Below are 18,848 nucleotides of genomic sequence, written 5' to 3'. Positions count from 1 at the left end.
AAAATAAGCAAGAAATAAATCCTTTACATGTTAATGTAATTTTTATAAAAATATGTTTTCTAAAAATAAAAAAGAAGAATCATATTGTTTTACCATTTTTGCAAATCATTTTAATGACTAGCTTAAGAGAAGATAGTTGGATTCTCATAGCGGCTTCTGTATTCAGTCTATTGCAATATGTTTCTTTGGTTGGAGTAGAGGAACAAAATCCAGCTTCATACAGATTTGTGGTTGGAAAAAGTAGGAGAATTTTAATAGCCTTTTTAGATCATTGTAGCTATGTTTGATATGCCACCAAAATTGGACAAAGCCAGTTTCTGAAAGATTAAGTTTGCAGTGTGGAATCTGAAGCCACATCAATGAACTCCTCATACTCAGCTATATTAAACTCTCTTGGTCTGTCTTATACCTTGAGTAGGTCTTTTATTCATGTCTTATTTTATAACATCATGCATTGGTTATTTGGAAAACAATGACTCAGTGAGTTACTCGGATCTTTCAAAGTGGACACGTTTCATTCCACAATATCAGTATTTGTTTGTTTTTTGGCCCTGAGTGTGGGTTTCTTTTTCCTGTTTATTAAGTTCTTTCCATTCGTTGATATTATGTTTTCATATTTCAGATTTTTTAATATCACCACTGATTTAATCAGCAAAGTCTTTAGGTATTGGGAAGCTGTCAAGCTTCTGATATGGATGTTTTCTTTTTCTTTTCTTTTTTAAAAATATATTTTATTGATTTTTGTATAGAGAGAAAGGGAGAGAGATAGAGAATTAGAAACATCAATGAGAGAGAGTCATTGATCAGCTGCCTCTTGCACACCCCTTACTGGGGATATGCCCGCAACCAAGGTACATGCCCTTGACTGGAATCGAACCCGGGGCCCTTCAGTCCCCAAGCCGATGCTCTATCCATTGAGCCAAACCGGTCCTGGCTCTTTTTCTTTTTTTTAATATATATATATATTTTATAAATTTATTTATTTTTTATTGATTTCATAGAAGGGAGAGGGAGAGAGATAGAAACATCAATGATGAGAGAATATCACTGATCAGCTGCCTCCTGTATACCTACTGGGGATCAAGCAATCTGGGCATGTGCCTTGACCAGGAATTAAACGTGACTTTCTGGTTCATAGGTCGGTGTTCAATCACTGAGCCACATCAGTTGGCGATACAAGTTTTCTAAAATTCTAGTTTTCACTTGATAACTCAAATTTTATCATTGGCAAAAATTACTATCAGTTGTTTTGCTTGATGTGAAACATCTTTCATTTTCAAGAAAATGTCTTCCAAATACCTAACTCTGAATAGTCAGTTTGTCAGTTGTTCTTTCTAATAAAAATGATGTTCCACAATAAAACCAGGTAGTTCAATTCTCAGTGCAGTCAATCATATAAATGTGTCCATTACTTAAGTATGCAGCAGAAGTGCTTTATGTATATAGATGTTAATAAGATCTATACTCAAGGGTAATACTTTAATTAATAATTATTACTCCATCATAGATATTCTGATATGAAGCTGAACTTTTTGTTAAGCCCTAAGTGCATAGGAGGTGAATAATGTGACTTTGTTGATTTGTGTTAAGGCACCAGCAGTTTTACTCACTGTTGCTTCTGCATTTATCAGTGTAAATGTCAACACAGTGAATACTGCAAAAAAAAAATATCATGGTGTCATTATAAAAATGTTCTTCATCTCTTGGACACACAGGAAAGGTCTTGGGGACCCCCAGGAGTCCAGCAATCATAACTCATACCAATCACTGTGACCACGGGTAAATAATAGCTTGTGGCCTTGAACACCTCAGTCAACCTCTCTGGGCCTTAGTTTCCTCAAGTTTAAGGAGAGCCTGGATGGGCTCTTAGTTTGTCTACAGTATAGAACCATGTTTGCTACTCCTTGAAGCTACTTCTCCCCGAACAGCTGTAGTATTCTCTTTTTTCCCTCCCTCTCTTAGTCTCCTTTCCCTTCATAGCTCCTCCCAGCCCACCTCCTACAGGTGGGCGTCCTCCTTGTTTCACCTCTTCCTTTACTCCTTTGGTAATCTTATCCCTTCCTTGGTCTTTAGCCATCCCTACAGCAGTGTTTCCCAAACTCCTCTCATGATGAGAATCACCTGGTAGAGTTGTTAAAATACAGATTCCTGAATCCCAACTAAGAAGTGCTAAACTAGGAAGAGTAACCATGTAAGTTTCTTGGTGTAAAAAAAAAAAAAAAAGTGCTAAACTAGAATTTTTGGGAACATACAGGTAAAATTGTATACTTAACTAGTGCTTAACTTAGAGCACTGGTTAAGTATACAATTTTACCTATATGTTGAGCTATGAAGGGAAAGGAGCTTAACTTAGAGCACTAGTTAAGTATACAATTTTACCTATATGTTCCCCAAAATTCTAGTTTAGCACTTCTTAGTTGGGATTCAGGAATCTGTATTTTAACAACTCCACCAGGTGATTCTCATCATGAGAGAAGTTTGGGAAACACTGCCCTACAGGATGACAGCTCCCAAATCTTCATTTTCAGATTAGATATCTGTCCCAGGTATCTGATCCAATTCTATGATTTTACCTGCCCCTCACACTTCTCCACTTGTGTGCCCTTCCTCTATGTCTGAACTGATTTAATCATCTTCCCCCATACATTGCCTCCTCCTCCAGACTAGCCAGTTGTGGTTAATCCATCATCCACCCAACTGCTTATGTCAAAAGCCCAGGAACCCTCTGTCCCTTCACTCATCTAACCACCTAGGCCTATCATTTTTGCCTTCTAAATATTTTCCCAATCTTTCCTTGCAGTCCAGCTCCATACCACTACCTCAGATCAGGCCCTCATCATTTCTTACCCAAACTATTACAAGAGGCTCCTCCTTGGTCCCTTTCCCCTTTCCATCCTATACTCTGTGGCTCAGGCTAGAAACTACAAGAATTATCTTCTCACAGTTGTTTTCCCACCCCTCTAAGTAAATACATATTGGCCCAGCAGGCATAGCTCAGTGGTTGAGCGTCGATCTATGAACCAGGAAGTCATGGTTCGATTCTTGGTCAGACACATGCCTGAGTTGTGGGTTCTGTCCCCAGTGTGGGGCATGTGGGAGGCAGCTGCTCGATGATCCTCTCTCATCATTGGTGTTTCTACCTCTCCCTCTCTGAAATAAATAAAAATACACTAAAAAAATACATATTGAGAGCTTATCATGTCAGACACCGTACAGGCTGCTGGAGATATAACATAGAACAAAGTCCCTGGCCTCCAACACTCACAGTATACAAAGGGAGAGAAAAAGTACAGGCCACAGGTAATCAAGACAGTGTGATAGGAGTGTTTGAAAACCCCTAGCTAAGAGTAGCTGAGCCTGAGGGGTGGTCAGGGAACACTTCATGGAAGAAGCAACACCCTGAAACTGGGTAGGAGTTAGCTGGGAGTGGTGGGAGTATGTGAAAAGCTCTCCTGGTAAGTTGATTATCTCATTTCCCTGCTTAAAACCCTTTTCTGGGCTTCACCACTGCCTGTAGGATGAAGTCCAAGTCCATACCATGGAATACTACCATGGTGGCCTCATCTACCATTCCCCTGTATTCAGCCTGAGCTGCTTTCAGTTTCCCCAAACCCCGCGCACTCCGTCACAGCTCCAGGCCTTTGTATACACGGTTCCTCATCTCCTCCACCCTTCCCACCCACTGGATTACCAGGCAGCTGACTCAGGAGACCTTCCCTGACCCTCCCATGTAGACTTTGTGGCTCCCTCTCCTGTACTCCCCACCTGTGCATACACCCGGACTCCTGTGCACTCTCACATCATTAGAGCTCATTCACATGTGCCTCTGATTTTGGCTTCTACTTGCCAGTGAAGGTGCTGCCTAGTTCCCACACCCGCACCCCGCGAGCATTTTGGACGTCCTCCCTTGTGCTGTGGATAGACTACAGAGTTACCACCCCCAAGCCCCCAGCTATCTTTTCCCTTCTCGGCTTGCAACCTCCCTTTGCCCCTGCCACACCCCATGGAAATATCAGTGCTGCTGGACATTGCCACACCCGTCAGGCACCGCCCCTACTGGGAGCCACTGACTCTCCTGTGGGCATGAGGTCAGCCGTTTCACTGTAAGAGCAAGGCTAATGATATCCTCATTGCCTCATACAGCTATAGGGTATGGCCCCACATATATGTCTAAATCATAAATACCACTCTAACTCAGAATTATCTCCTTTCCACTGAGCAAAGCTTTGTCTCTGGGTTAGTTCATGGTACCAGTTTCCTTCTCTTAGAAAGCGTTCTTTTTTAACAGCCCCTCATGCAAATATACTTCCCAAGGTCCTTCCCACTAGAGGACCAGAGAGGTGTGACCTGCATCAGCCTTCATCTCTAGCCTGGAGGCAAAAGATATATGGATTTTTATTTTAAAAAATAGATTATATAAACAATGTTGATTACAGCTTCAACATTTAAAAATCCAAGCAGTTAAAAATCCCCTTACATCCATCCCCCTATCCTAAAGCTTACCCTGCTGGTAGGCATTGTTAAATATTTGGTAGAAGTTAATCCAGACTTTTGCTCTGCATTTATATACATATGTGTGGCAGGCATAATATTTGAGAAATTAATTTCCACCCCCTCTCTAGATTTCCCCCTTTTCCATTCTCAGGATTATGGAACTCATTTCCTCCTGAGCTAGCTCCCCAGATTAGAAAATGGGAATCCACTTTCAGGTGTCTCTGGCTCTGTGTGCCCAAAACTTATTCACTTAAGGGAAACTTTGGGATTCGAGGAGTAGCTCATCAAAGAGAAAGGATTCTCTTGCACAGACTGGATGTCTTGACTAGAAAAAAGATAGAAGAAGGAGTTCACCTGGAGTGGAAAGACCCCCAACCCTTTGAAGCCCTCCTTACCCAGACTGTCTAGGGCAGGAAAGACAGGGGAGAAAGATCTGTGGTCTCTACCCTGACTTTTATCAGCTGACCTGGGCAGGCAGGAGTAAGATCCCAGGGAATGCTGGCCACGTGGTTGAGTAAGCTGTGGAGAGACAGGTGAATCTGGTTCAAGATTCCTGGCTGCCCACATGTGACACAAAGCAGCAGAGGCTACTAGACCTGGCTTCAACCAACTTTACAGCTACTTCCTCTGTCCCATGCCTGGCACCTCTCAGTGTTCTGGAAGACTTGTACACACCTGGAATTAAGTTTCCTCTTGGCAGGATGGAAGCTTAACGTAAACATTGAGTTGACTTCTAGAACCTAACATTTAGTTTCTTGCATACCTAAATTTGTGATCTGTGCCCTGTTCTATTCATGCTTGCCCCATTTTGGAAAACAATTCATGATGTACATATTTTTTCAATTCATGATATATTTAAAAAATTCCCCCAGCTGTAGATACAGATTCATGTTATTCTTATGTTTCTTAAAAATACATGCTCATAGTAGGAAATTCTAATAGTACTAAAGAAGAAGGCAAAAGTTCTCAGTCTTTTCCCACTTTCTAGATGTTAATAGCTTCTTGAGAGTTGTAGAAATTTTTTATGCAGATAAAGACATGTATCCATTCTACATAGCTCTTTTTATATACAAATACTCTCCAACTATATATACTTATCTGCAACTTATTTGCTTCTTTAACAATTTGACCTTATTATTAAATAAATTGCATTATTTAAAGTAGATATAGTTCTACTTCATTTCTTTCTGTGATGCTCAGTATTCCATAGAATAGATGTGTCACGTGTATTTAACTAGATGATTGGCATAAGATCAATTAAGCTATTATCAATTAAGGGCACAATGAACATAATAATAGCTAGCACTTATTAACCACAGACATCTTCCTTTGCATATAGTCAGTCACATAACCTGTGTAACAGCACAATAAAATAGATCCTATTATTGCCTCTGCTTCATAAATGAAGGAATTAAGTCAGAAAGAGGTCAGTAACTCCCACAATCACATATCTGAGAGGTGGTAGATCTGGGATTTGAACCAGGCAGTCAGGTCTCAATCCTGCACTCTAGTATACCACCCGGTGAACATGTGCTATTGTATCTAGAGTACATTTGTAGCACTGTACTTGCTGTGTCAAAATAAGTGTGTGTTAAAGTTTAATGGGAAATGGTCAGAAGATTCTTTCATGAGAAGAGCAATATGCTTCTTTCTAGAATCTAGGGCAGAGCCCACTTGTTTCCTGAGAAGGGAGGGGCTGCTGTTCCTGTGTCCAGAGGCCTCACTAGTGAGCGCCTGTTCTCTGCCATGGCCAGGGCTTCATCTCATCTCTGAATTCAGTCTGGCCTTCTCCCCTCTGGGCTGGGCTGGGATCCCTGCAGTCATGTCCTCTAACTAAGGCCACAGGCTCCTGGGGAATTCCGCTCTAGCCTCCTTTTCTCGCTGTACTCACTTGGCCTCTCAAGGTGAGGGTACCTCCCAACTAGAGGGCTGCTTCAGCCCCGGTTTTCTATTCCATCTGCAAGAAGAGAAAATGGCAGCCACCTGGAGAAACAGAATTGTCTGCTCTTTACTCCCATATCTGCAGCTCCTACATCTAACCACAAGGGGCCCCGTGTGGGACTTCCAGGCCCAGATTCACACCAGACCTGGAGGTGGGCGGTCAGAGTGTGGGACATGGCTTCTCCATAGGACTTTGTCAGTGGTTCTGAAATGGAGGCAGTTTTGTCCCTCTTCCCCCACATCAGCTGGGGACATTTAGCAGTGCTTTGAGATATTTTTGGTTGTCACAACTTCATGGGGGTAAGGGAGGTTTGCTCCTGGCATCTAATGGGTAAAGAGAAGCCAGGGATACTGCTAAGCATCCTTATTGTACAGGACAGCTGCTCACAGCAGAGTTATCCAGCCCAAAATGTCAGTAGTGCTGAGATTGAGAAACCCTGGGCTACAGTGGGCAGACTGCCTGGCAAGTGGCTGCCACTGTGACTCCCTCTGTTTTTGTTAACAGCGGCAAACACTTATGTCTTGATCACCTACAGTTTGCCACTGTTTGGAGTGCTTTCCAGGGGTCCTCAAACTTTTTAAAGTGGGGGCCAGATCACGGTCCCTCAGAGAGCTGGAGGGCCGGACTATATGAACTACTAATCCCTACTGTAACACCTTGGCTGCGCTCACTGCCCAAAAAACCTGGCGGGCAGGATCAGACTCCCCTGGGGGCTGCATGTGGCCCGCGGGCCGTAGTTTGAAGACCCCTGCGTAACTCATGTAATCCTCACTAGTTTTTAAGGCAGGTTCCACTATTATTATCCCATTTACAGATGGGGAAGCTGAGGCTTGGAACTTAAAGTACCTAGTCCCGGGTTCCTGAGGTGGCACTCTAGGCTTGACTTCCATTTAACCTCTCACATGTGCCCATGGTGAGTGCTCCAGGACTTCTCCCCTCTCTCTGCTTCTTCTAGAACCTTGGAAGCACCAGGGATTGTTTATGTCTATACAAGGAGAGAGAGAAAAGTGATTGATTTTCTTGCCCTGATTCTGACACCATTTCTGATACCTTTTGTATTTTTTTTCTCCGAAGGGCTTAATTGAAGTAAACACTGATTGCAGAGATTATGGACAACCATGACAATTTACTTGTTGAATTTGCATGAAAAGTTCTGTCACTCCTACAGTGGTTTCTCAGAGTCCTTTCAGTCTCGGGCCTTCAGACTGAGATGCTTTTGAGTAGTTAGTTTTGCTTGGACATGAAAGCAAAATTTATCATCCAGGAGGACAAGGAGGAGCTGGTGAGTCAAGCTTGGGACCAGAGACACAGGTTGTCTGCCCACAGTTTGGATGAGGGGAGTGCATCTCTAAAGGAGGTCTCCAACAGTCAAGATGGGAAGTTGTAAATGGGGTGAGGGTGGTAAAAGAAGTGGGAAGGGATCTGTTGGATCAAAGCCAACTTCACCCCAGAGGAAATAACTTACTGGCTCATTAATTATAGGATGCCATAGGATTGGCTTTGCCTCTGGTTGTAGGTGCAATAACCTGTGCTTTAAACAGTCCATCACTCAATAGTAATTAGCACAGGACCAGATTGACAGGTGGCCCACAAACACAGTTTCAAACCTGACCTGGAACTGAGCTTGGTTGCCACACCTGTGGAGCCAATCAACCCATGTTCTGGCAGCCCTCCGGTTCGGGCACAGAAGTGACACGTTCTTTCTTGGGCCATTTGTTGAGATCTTGCTATGTACTAGGCACTGAGAGGAACACAAAATAAATGTGAGACACAGGCCATACACACAGTCTAGAGAATTGAGGAGAGAAGGTTAAGTTTAAAAAGTTAAAGAGCAGCACATGAAATATCATATATGTCATATATAAGGGATTTTGATGCTCAGAGCAAATAGGAGTTCTGGACAGGGATTCTCCACCAGGTGGATGGATGGTGGTGGTGGGGGTTCTACATCACACCTCCATGTTGTAAAAGAAGTAAGAAACACAAAGAAGAACAAAGAAAAAAATTAAAATCATACTATTGTCAAATACATATTGTTATTATTTTGGTTATCTCCTTTAAGACATTTCCCCCCATGCATACATATGAATATATACACATATACATATTTTGTTACATAAGTGGATTCATGTGACTTACATTTTTATACTTAGCAATAAATAAATTTCTTAGGATCTTTTGTATTTTATGTATACTTACTATAACTAATCCCTTGTTATTGCCCCTATAGGTTACTAACAGTTGTGGCCTATATACTACTATATCATACTCTGTGCACATCCCTTTTCCCCCACATCTGTACTTTTATCCCTAGGACAAAGTCTTCAAGTAGGATTACTAGATCAAAGTATATGTACACTTTGAACTACTTGGATATGTATTGACCATTTGCCTTCCAGAAAGGATACATCAACTTAGGCTCCTACCACCTGTCCTACGAGAGTATCTCTTTCACTACATCCTTCCCAACTCTAGGTATTTTTTTTTTTTTTAGTCTTCTTTTAAAAAAAAAAATATTTTATTGATTCTTTTACAGAGAGGAAGACAGGGGGACAGAGAGCCAGAAACACCGATGAGAGAGAATCATTGATCAGCTGCTTTTTGCACCCCCCCCACTGGGGACGTGCCCGCAACCAAGGTACGTGCCCTTGACCGGAATCGAACCCGGAAACTTTCAGTCCCCAGGCCAATGCTCTATCCACTGAGCCAAACCAGTCTTGGCTCTAGGTATTTTTTTAAATTGGAAATTTGATAAGCAAAAATAGTGTTTCATTGTGCTGTTTCATTTTGTTTTTCTTTTTTATTATTATTACACTAGTGGCCTGGTGTATGGATTTGTGCACATTGAAAGGAAATTAATTAGAAGAAATATTTTAATATCACTATTCCCCTTTTCTCTATACTAGAAGTTTCAGAGATGAAAGAAAATTAGTAAAATATATATGAAAATAATATATAATTTGATTAATAAATAAACAACAACATGGTATAACAATAACAAAAACATGATATGAAGACAACATTGATAAAAACAATGACAGATAAATTGATTAAACTTATTCTAATATCTCCCTGTATACCACATTAAGAGTAAAAAAACTTTCAGAGTGCTTGACTAATTTGCCTTGTGATGAAGTATTTACAACTTTATTTATTTATTTTTTTAAATATATATATATTTTATTGATTTTTTACAGAGAGGAAGGGAGAGGGATAGAGAGCTAGAAATATCAATGGGAGATAAACATCGATCAGCTGCCTCCTGCATACCCTCCACTGGGGATGTGCCCGCAACCAAGGTACATGCCCTTGACCGGAATCGAACCCCGGACCCTTCAGTCTGCAGGCTGATGCTCTATCTACTGAGCCAAACCTGTTTTGGCAAAGGATTTACAACTTTAACTTTAATGTCACATGCTCTTCAAATCAAGAGAAAGCACTATATAACTGACCGTGTCTGAAAGCAGGTGGAGGTGGGAATATTCCTCCTCTGTCTGGAGTTTGTCCTTGTGATTTATTAATGGTCAATGCCAATGCTGGCATCATGGGAAACTGCCTTCGAATTAACTTAAATGGGAGGCTAATGTCAGACGATGACAGTTGTGCTAATAGTTGGTCGTCAGACATATTCTGTCAATGCCACCACTTTCAGCTTCAGAATGTCATCAAAAACAACCAAATTCATGATTGACAATGACAGATCAAAACACACGCCTGCGATTGGTGCCGCAAGAGCTTTATATGTATCGTGCATGTGCAAGTCAATGTTTATTTTTAGATTGCCAGTGCGTGTCATATGTACCAGATGGTCAGTCACTTAGCCTTTTGTGTGTGTGTGTGTGTGTGTGTGTGTGTGTGTGTGTGTATACAAACACACACACACACACACACACACACTTTTTTTTTACTGGCTAGTCATTGGTGATTCTCTTTTGACAAATTGTTTATGTGCTTTATCTCTTTTTCTATCAGAAAGTATATTCCTGCCTAGCCAGCATGGCTCATTGGTTGAGTGTCAACTTATAAACCAGAAGGTCACGGTTTGATTCCTGGTCAGGGCACATGCCCGGGTTTCAGGCTCGATCCTCAGTGTGGGGTGTGCAGGATGCAGCCAATCAATGATTCTTTCTTACCATTGATGTTTCTATCTCTCTTTCCCTCCCTGAAATCAATTAAAAAAAAAAAAAGAAAGTATATTCCTTTATTTTTCATTTCATTTGTGTAGTATTTTATGATTATTTAGTATGGTTTATTCTTTTTGTCTTATTGATTATAAGAGTACTTGATATATATTCATGGTATTGACTCTTTGTCTTCTTTTTTTTTTTTAATCCTTACCTAAGGGTATTTTTTCCATTGATCTTTAGAGAGGGGGGCGGGGAAGGGAGGGAGGAAGGGAGAAAGAGAGAGACTGAGAGAGAAACATCAATATGAAAGAGACACATCTACAGGTTGCCTCCCACAAGTGATACGACCAGGGCTGGGCTTGAACCTGCAACCAAGGTATGTGCCCTTGACCTGGAGTCAATCTCATGATCCTTCAGGCCGAGGGCTGATACTCTAAACACAGAAAACTGGCCGGGCTGTCTATTTTTTACTTTCTGTGATTGATTGATTAATTGATTGATTGTTAATCCTCACCTGAGGATTTTTTTAATTGATTTTATTTTGGGGGGAAGAGTATAAGAGAGAGGGAAAGACCAGAGAGAAACATTGATGTGAGAGAAACACATTGATTGGTTGCCTCCTGCATGAGCCCCAACCAGGGGCTATGCTGGGGAGGAGCCTGCAACCAAGGTATATGCCCTTGACCAGAATCAAATCTGGGACCCTTTGGTCTGCAGGCTGACACACTATCCACTGAGCCAAACTGGGTAGGGCTGTATTTCTTATATTACAAATACTTTGTCCTGGATTGTCATTTGCCATTTAGTTTTTGTTTATTATTTAAGCACTCATAAATCTAAGATGTCCATGTAGTCAAGGTACTCTGTACAGACTGTCCAAACCATTGAGCTGCAGGTGGCTGTGACTGGAAGCAGGGAGGCCCATGCGGCCCCTGCGCTGGCACAGGGGTGGCAGGACAAGACTTGCAGTCAGGGCCAGGCTGGAAAGGATCCAGCTGGGCAGATTCTAGCCAGAGTGGGGAGGTGATCAAGAAGTGAGTTGGGAGGGGAAGTGAAGAAGGAGTGGGAGTCTGGGGTGACTCACAGGATGCTGACCTAGACGACTGAGTGAGCAGGTGGAGGGTGAGCCAGAATCAGGAATATAGGAAGTGGGGTAGTGGGCAGAGATTGTTATAATTCCCTTTGGGATTGTTGACGGAGGCTCCTGCTAGAGAGAACTTGGTATTTGGATCTCTCAGCCTGGCCTGATTTTTGTCTTGTGTCAGCTCAGAAAGGCTTTTTCTGCTACAGAATTATATATTCACATAAATTCTCTCATAGTACTTTAATGTTTTTGTTTTTTGTTGTTTTACATTTAAATTCTAATCTAGACAGAATTTGTGGGATTTTGGTTAATTGTGACAGTTAAGGATTAAACTTATTTTTTCTGAAGTCATCTATGATTAAAATATCTATCTTTGCCCTCCTGATCTGAAATATTACCTGTATTTTACAATTCGCTTCCATGTATATCTGGGTCTGCTTTCGATCTCTGTGGTCTGTTCCAGTGAATTGTTTGTTTCATCTGTTTTGATGACATTTTCTTCAAATATTTCTCGATAGGTGCTTGGGTAAGGTGTATATTTCATTGTGCTTTTTTCTTTCTTTCTTCTTCTCTCAGCATTTTCTTTGCTCTTTTAGGATAGACTTCAGAACCATTATGCCAAGTCCTGCTCCCTTGGACTGCACGGTGGGAGCTGGAAACAGTTGGCCCCAGTTGGGCTTTTAAAACCATAAGTACAAACATTTCAGAGGCTGTATTTGGTGGAGATGGACTTTCCTCTTGATACAGACTGTTTAGGAAGAAGCCCCTCACTGCCATTGATCTCCACTTGGGGCAGCCCCCAGACTCTGGCCCAGCTAGTCCTGTGGACCCCCAGGGCCCCTGTGTTCATACTGCTATGGCCACCACAGCATCCAGCCATAGCCTCCCTGTAGCCAAGCCAGGCTTTACTGGATTTTCCTGTCCATCTTGCAAGGTCCCTGCCTTCGCCCAGTGTTTTCTCTAAGCCTGTTCTCCTCTAAGGATTTCCTATGGGTTAGATCTGGGGATCTTTTCCTAATCTGTTCTTAAATGTGTTATTCCAGAAAGAATTCTTAATAATTGCCAGCATCATGATAGCTTTTTTCCTGGTTGATTTTGTGCATGCATGTTTTCCCTATTTCACATTTGTTACATTCTTTCTTATTCAAGTGATGTTTTCAGGATCGTTTTTTATTGAGTAGTAGAAAACATATAGTAAACTCACAGATCCCAATCACCTATCTCAGTGAATTTTTCCATATGTGTACCCTATATAACAATCACCCTGATCCAGGTATTTTTTTTCCAGTTAAGTTGTTGGTGGGAGGTTGGGTGGAGAGGGAAATCATGAGTATGCCCCCGGATGCCGTATTTTTCTAGGATTATTTTTAAAGGGTGTTAAAGAGTGAGCCAAATGTCAAGTTTGTACAATAGTGTGGGGAGCAAAATGGTTAGGAGTAGTGGGTCATGTTCCAATTCTCCCCTTTGCTAGCCATGGGATTTTTGTGCCTCAGTTTTAACAACTGTAAAATGGGTGTAGATAGATGATAGCTCCTACCTCACAGGGTTGTCATGAAGATTACATGAGGCAGTACATGTAAGTGCACAAAAATTTTTAATTGTTGTTTTTGTTGTTACTAATCGAGAGGAGGCGGCGGCAGTGGTTCTTAATGAAGGGTATGCATCAGAATCACCTGGGGCACTTTAGCAAAATACACAAGCTCAACCTGGCCAGATGTACTGAGTCAGAATCTGGATTTTAAACTCCTCTCCAGGTCATTCTGTTGCTTATTAATAGTTAAGAGCCTCTGGGCTGGAGGTGGCTGTGAATGGAAGCAGGACAGCCAGTGGGTGGCTCATTTTAGAGGGAGCAAATGAATAATCCATCCCAGGTTCACCTTCCCTCAGGAAGGCAACACCTTCCATTAGTCCGATTACACCTCTAGTCCTAAGAGCAAATGTTTCTGGAAGAGACAGTGAAATTCTTACCAAAGAGTAACTGGATGATCTCAAGGCCCTGAGAAGCCATCCACCAGATGCTGAGTATGTGTGACAGCTTGAGGGGTAGGACTGTGCCCCTGACTGAATGCCCCACCTGAGGATACTGATGGGTAAGGATTAAGCTCCTCCATCAGAAGATGTGGAAAACTTTGAGACCTATGAGGAAAGGAAGTGACCCACAGTCAATATTTATCTTCAAGTGTGAAGACTGAGTTCATTCCCCCACGGTCCTCAGCTAGGGGGTTATTACATGAAAAAGAAGGCAGCAGGGTTGGAGATGTGTCACACCATTAGGAGGTTTCTGTCTTAATAGATTATTATATAGTACAGCAATTTTCAACCTTTTTCATCTCATGGCACATATGAACTAATTACTAAAATTATGCAGCACACCAAAAAATGTTTTATTTTTTGCCGATCCTACAAGAAAAAGGTATAATTTTGATTCATTCACACTGGATGACTATTGTGTTAGCTGTTGTCACTTTTTTTATTTGCCAATCTAAAGGAAAAGAGGTCATTGCCCCTGAGTAAATAGTCAGTTATTGTATGTTTTAAAAATTCTTGCAGCACCCCGGTTGAAAATCACTGATACAGAATGCATGCATAGTGCATTACACATCCTCTGCTGATACTTGAAAATGCTGTTTTGATTACACAATGATGAAACTGTTTTCCCTAATGGGGAGAAGAGCAATATTAAACTAAGGCATAATATCAAAAGTCTGTGTCAAAACTTCAGAGGCTTGCAAAGCCATTCCTTGGTATGTCCCCAAGGCCAGAAATGGAGCAGGGCTTGGTTAATTGGTGGTTCTAAGAAGCTGACCAATGGAATTCTTTTCTTCAGTAGGAATAAAGTAATATGAGGGGTAGAAAAAGCCACCCAACCTTAAGCATTCTAGTGGAAGTTAGATTATGATGATAGGGTCACAAATAATTTTAGTGGGTTAAAGGTAAAAAGCGTCAAAGTGTAAAAAGAAGAAGACAGATGAGCTTACATGTTACCTGGTGTGAAATCCACTCATGTTAGAACGTCCAACAGGATTGAAGTCCAGAAGTGAGCAGTGATTGTAGATGAAGCCCAGCCAGCAGAGAGGCTGCTTGTTTGCTTTGTTATTAAAGTCTGTTCTGAGCAAGGGGATGAGCAGGGTGAAGACAGGCTCTCTGCTGGGGGAAGGCGTGGAGTGTCAATGCCAGAGAGAAAGAAAAGTCCCAATTCCCATTTGTTTCCAACTCTGTCTCCCTTGAGAATAGTCCTCAAATGGGAGAAAATAACACAGATCATATGGGGTGAAATGAAGCTCCCAAAAGTAGGGGATATGTTAGTGGAACCCCCAACCCTTCTGGGGCAGAGTCCACCTTTCACATTCCATGCCTGTCACATCCATCCAGATTGACTAGCACCCCTGAATCAGCATTTCTGGGGAGAGGTCTAACCAGAGACACATCTATTTACTAGTTTTAGATTTATTTATTTAGTTTTATTTATTTATTTATTTATTTATTTATTTATTTATTTATTTATTTTACTAGTCTTAGATTTAAACACTGATGAGGAAACTGAAACTTGTCCTATTTAGCAGTTTAAAAAAATAAATAAATAAGCTCTAGGCTACAGATGACACAGCCTTGGGAGGGACAAGTGAAATGGCTTTGGGGTGACAAAATCAGGATTCAAACGAGTCTTGTTAGGGTGGAAAAGGGAGGGAATTTTACAAGGGAAAATATAACATTTTATATTTGGATTTAATAAAATTACTCATCCAGGTACATACAGATGGGTTTGGAGGAACCCTAGGAGACTGGTTTTCCTCAGACCAGACTGTGGACCCAGGACAAAGGAGGGGGTGCAGCCCTTCTCCACTCCCCACTTCTTAGTCCACAAGGATGTCCAGTGTGGGGCACTGGGTCTTTTTTTCTTTTTCTTTAATTTTTTTTAAATCAAGGTATTATATGTGTACATATCTTACCATTGACCCCTTCCCCCTCACTCTTGGACATGCCCTCACCCCCCAGAGTTTTGCGTCCATTGGTTATGGGGGCACAGGGTCTTGGAGACTAACCAAGTTGGAAACATTGAGGGCAGGCCCCCAGGAGGGAGAGGCTCTGCAGACAGAGAAGTGGGTGATGAGGCAGGAGCCTTCAGCTGGGGGCAGAGAGGTGAGGTGAGTCCAGATACCTGAAGAGCCGCCTGAGGGTGAAGGAGGGGCCAATTATGTATTTCCACAGGGCGAGCCACCTGAGAGCAGGCCTGGATTCCCCTGGGTCTTCCCAGTCAGTGGAAGGTTTGAACAATCTTGGGTCATTTCAGAGGGCATTGCAGAGCCTGCTAAGAAAGTGGCCTGAGGATGCTGAAGTCCCTTCACTCGACATCACTTTGCCCCATAAGGAGTCAGCACTTTGTAGCAGCAGTAAAAGGGTTTAAGTCCTGCTTCTGTCACTTTGCTTCTGACCTTGGCAAGTTACTAGTCTCTTCATTAAAAACAAGGATCATTAGCTGCCACAAAATAAACTGTTGAACAAAATAGATCCAAAGACATATAAGCATGGAACAGACCGTCGAATTTCAGAGGGAAGGTGGGAGTGGATGGGAATCCATAACCCAAAGGACTTATATGCATATATGCATAGTCCATGGATAGAGACAATAGTGTGGTGAAGGCTTAGGGAAGGGGGTGAGGGTGGGCTAAAAGGGGTCAATGGGGGAGGGAAGAGGGGACATATGTAATACTTTCAACAATAAAGATTTAAAAAATAGTAAGTAGCATGGCAGTAGCAAACACCTGCTGGGGCTTTCATGAGGTTTAGAAGAATTAAAGCAGGGCACTTAAAATGGTGCCATGCCTGTGGTAAGGGTCATGTACCGGATAGCTGCTGTGATTGTCCCCGCCATTGTCACCTCCACCACCACTGATTCATCGCACAGTTACTGAGCTCTGTGTGCGGGGACAGTAGAGGAGAGTAGGTTGGATCCCTGCCTTCAGAAGTCTCACAGTCCAGTGTGGAAAGTAGAGAGCTGTCACATGTGGAGAAGGGGCTTAGGGAAGGTTCCTGGGGGGTGGGTGGTGGCCTGGGACCTCCTTCCTTGGAAACCAGCTCCTGTAACCGTGTCTGGGCTCTTCAGCATTTTCAAGCATCTCAGGGCTGCTGTCTTGGTCCCATGCTCTCTGGCTGTTTGCTGTGGAGGTGTCTGTGCACAAGATGCCTCTTCTGTACCCCAAGAAAATGCTAAGAATGGCCAGTCCAGCTGGGCAGGTTTGAGGGTGCAGGCTGGGACCCACATTCCTTAGCTTTAGGACCCAAACACTAAACCTTCCTGGGCACACCCTTTCTGTGCCCGGCACTGTGCTGGGCGTCCTCCGGTGGTGTCATGCACATCATATCTTGGGAGGTGTCAGGTCATCCACATTTTACAGCTAAGTAAACAGGCTGGGATGTTAAGTGTCTCCGAAAGAGCAGAGCTGGAACTTGAAGCCAAGGTTTCCAAGGCCAAAATCAGGTGCCATTTCCACACCCCACCCTGTTCAAGACCAGAGGTGACTCAGCTGAGAACCCTGCCCTCAGGAGGAGATGGAGCCAGAGATCTAATATCTGAGCACCCCAGCCCTGGGGGAGGGCCAGAAGGCTCTGAGAGTCCTACCCTTCCAGGCCGGTCTGCTGCTCCTCAAACCCCTGTCTACTCATAAGACCTTCCTCACAAAGCCAGCCCTGCCTGCCAGTACTCAGGGGACCTTTCTTGCAAAGAGGAAGGCTGGAGTGGCAGAGCCAGCCTGTGGAGGGGCCGGGGAATGGGTGGGGGTGAGCCTAGAATAAGGATTTGAGGTTTTCTGCCATAGGCAGTGAGGAGTGTTGGAGAGTTGGGTGTTTTTTTTAAATCCTCACCTGAGGACATTTCCCCATTGATTGTTTTAGGGAAAGTGGAAGGGAAGGAGAGATGGGGAGAGAAAGAAAGAGAAATATGGATGTGAGAGAGACACTTCGATTGGTTTCCTCTCTTGGGCACTCCCACTAGGGCTGGGAATCAGACCTGTAATCCACATACGTGCCCTTGACTGGGAATTGAACCCACGACCCTTTGGTGCAATAGCCGATGCTCTAAGCTCTGAGCCACACCGGCCAGGACAGTTGGAAAGTTTTAAGCAAGTGTGTGTGTGTGTGTGTGTGTGTGTGTGTGTGTGTGTGTGTGTTGTGGAGGGTGGTTTTTGTTTTCCCATGAAAGGAAGAAGTACATTCAGAGCCATGAGTCCCAGAGGAATAGGAAGGAAAGGACAACGTGAAGGCCGTGAAAGGCTGGCCCCCTGTTTTCTATGGATTCCAGAGCATGGCTGTTTGGAGAAGAAATAGGTGATGCCCAGAGGATGAGAACATTGGCATGTGCTGCCTCCAGTGCTGTAAGGGAAGGCTGGGGGGAACCGGAGGATGACGGGGTAGGGGTGGAAGGTTTGAGTGTCTTATTCTCCTGGCCTCCTTTTCCTGATGCCTTCTCTTCACTTAGGCTGGACTTCTAGTCAGATGCCTGTTCCCACCTCTGCACCTTCGTTCAGGCTGTTCCCTCATCCTGGAACACCATTCCTGCTCCTTTCCCTTTCTTCCTAACCTAAGGTAGCCCATTCCTTAAGGCACAAAGGCGAGCCCACAACATCTGCAGGGCTTTCCTCACCCTCCTAACTGCCCTTCCCTTCCCTGCCAAGCCCAGCCCTGCGCCATCTGCGCTGGCAGGGGAGGGAAGAATGGTGTCACGCAGCTGAGCTGTGGTGCTGCACAGACGGGGCTCTTCTTCAGCTCCAGCTGGGCCAGGGTGAGAGTCTTCCCCACGGAGTGACCTCACAGTTGCCTCCCATTCTCCTGGCTCCCAGTGAGAGGCACACATGGTCAGGCCCCCATCAGTGGTCCCAGTCAGCAGGAGACCAGCAGTGAGGCCCCCAGAAGGGGCTTCTGATGTTCCACATGGCTCCCTCCCTCAACACAGCTGGACTGGGGACATAGGGGCCTGCGTTAACGGACCTTTTAGGTGTCCCCATAGGACTTGCTGATGGGGAGGGCTTCAGTTATCCCAGGGGACAGCCTCTAGCAAGCAGATTCTGTCCCTGGAACACTAGTTTCTGCCTAGCGTGTGAGGGGGTGCCACTGCTGCCTTCTCACCCTACTTCTAATTATCCCAAACACATGTGGAGTTACCCATGTGGGAAGCAGCCCAGCTAGGGCAGAGCCTTCTGCCGGA

At 43.5% G+C, this 18,848-nt stretch overlaps 1 protein-coding gene across 5 annotated transcripts in view; it reads left to right on the top strand.

The window, feature by feature from the left end:
• ASPRV1 (aspartic peptidase retroviral like 1) overlaps positions 1–18,848 on the top strand; it is a 157,513-nt gene that overhangs the window by 69,655 nt on the left and 69,010 nt on the right. The window contains exon 4 of one of the 5 annotated variants that reach the window (XR_014796533.1): positions 8,973–9,038. The exons of the other annotated variants lie outside the window; for them this stretch is intronic. The gene's annotated coding sequence lies outside the window, so the exon portion shown is untranslated. Of the gene's footprint in view, positions 1–8,972; positions 9,039–18,848 lie in introns of those variants that run through there. 5 annotated transcript variants of the gene reach the window in all.

This window comes from Pipistrellus hanaki (assembly GCF_964339955.1).
Source record: "Pipistrellus hanaki genome assembly, chromosome: 12".
In the NCBI taxonomy this organism is placed as follows: domain Eukaryota; kingdom Metazoa; phylum Chordata; class Mammalia; order Chiroptera; family Vespertilionidae; genus Pipistrellus; species Pipistrellus hanaki.
The sequence above is the reverse complement of the archived record's forward strand: the minus strand, read 5'-3'. Positions and strand labels throughout refer to the sequence as shown.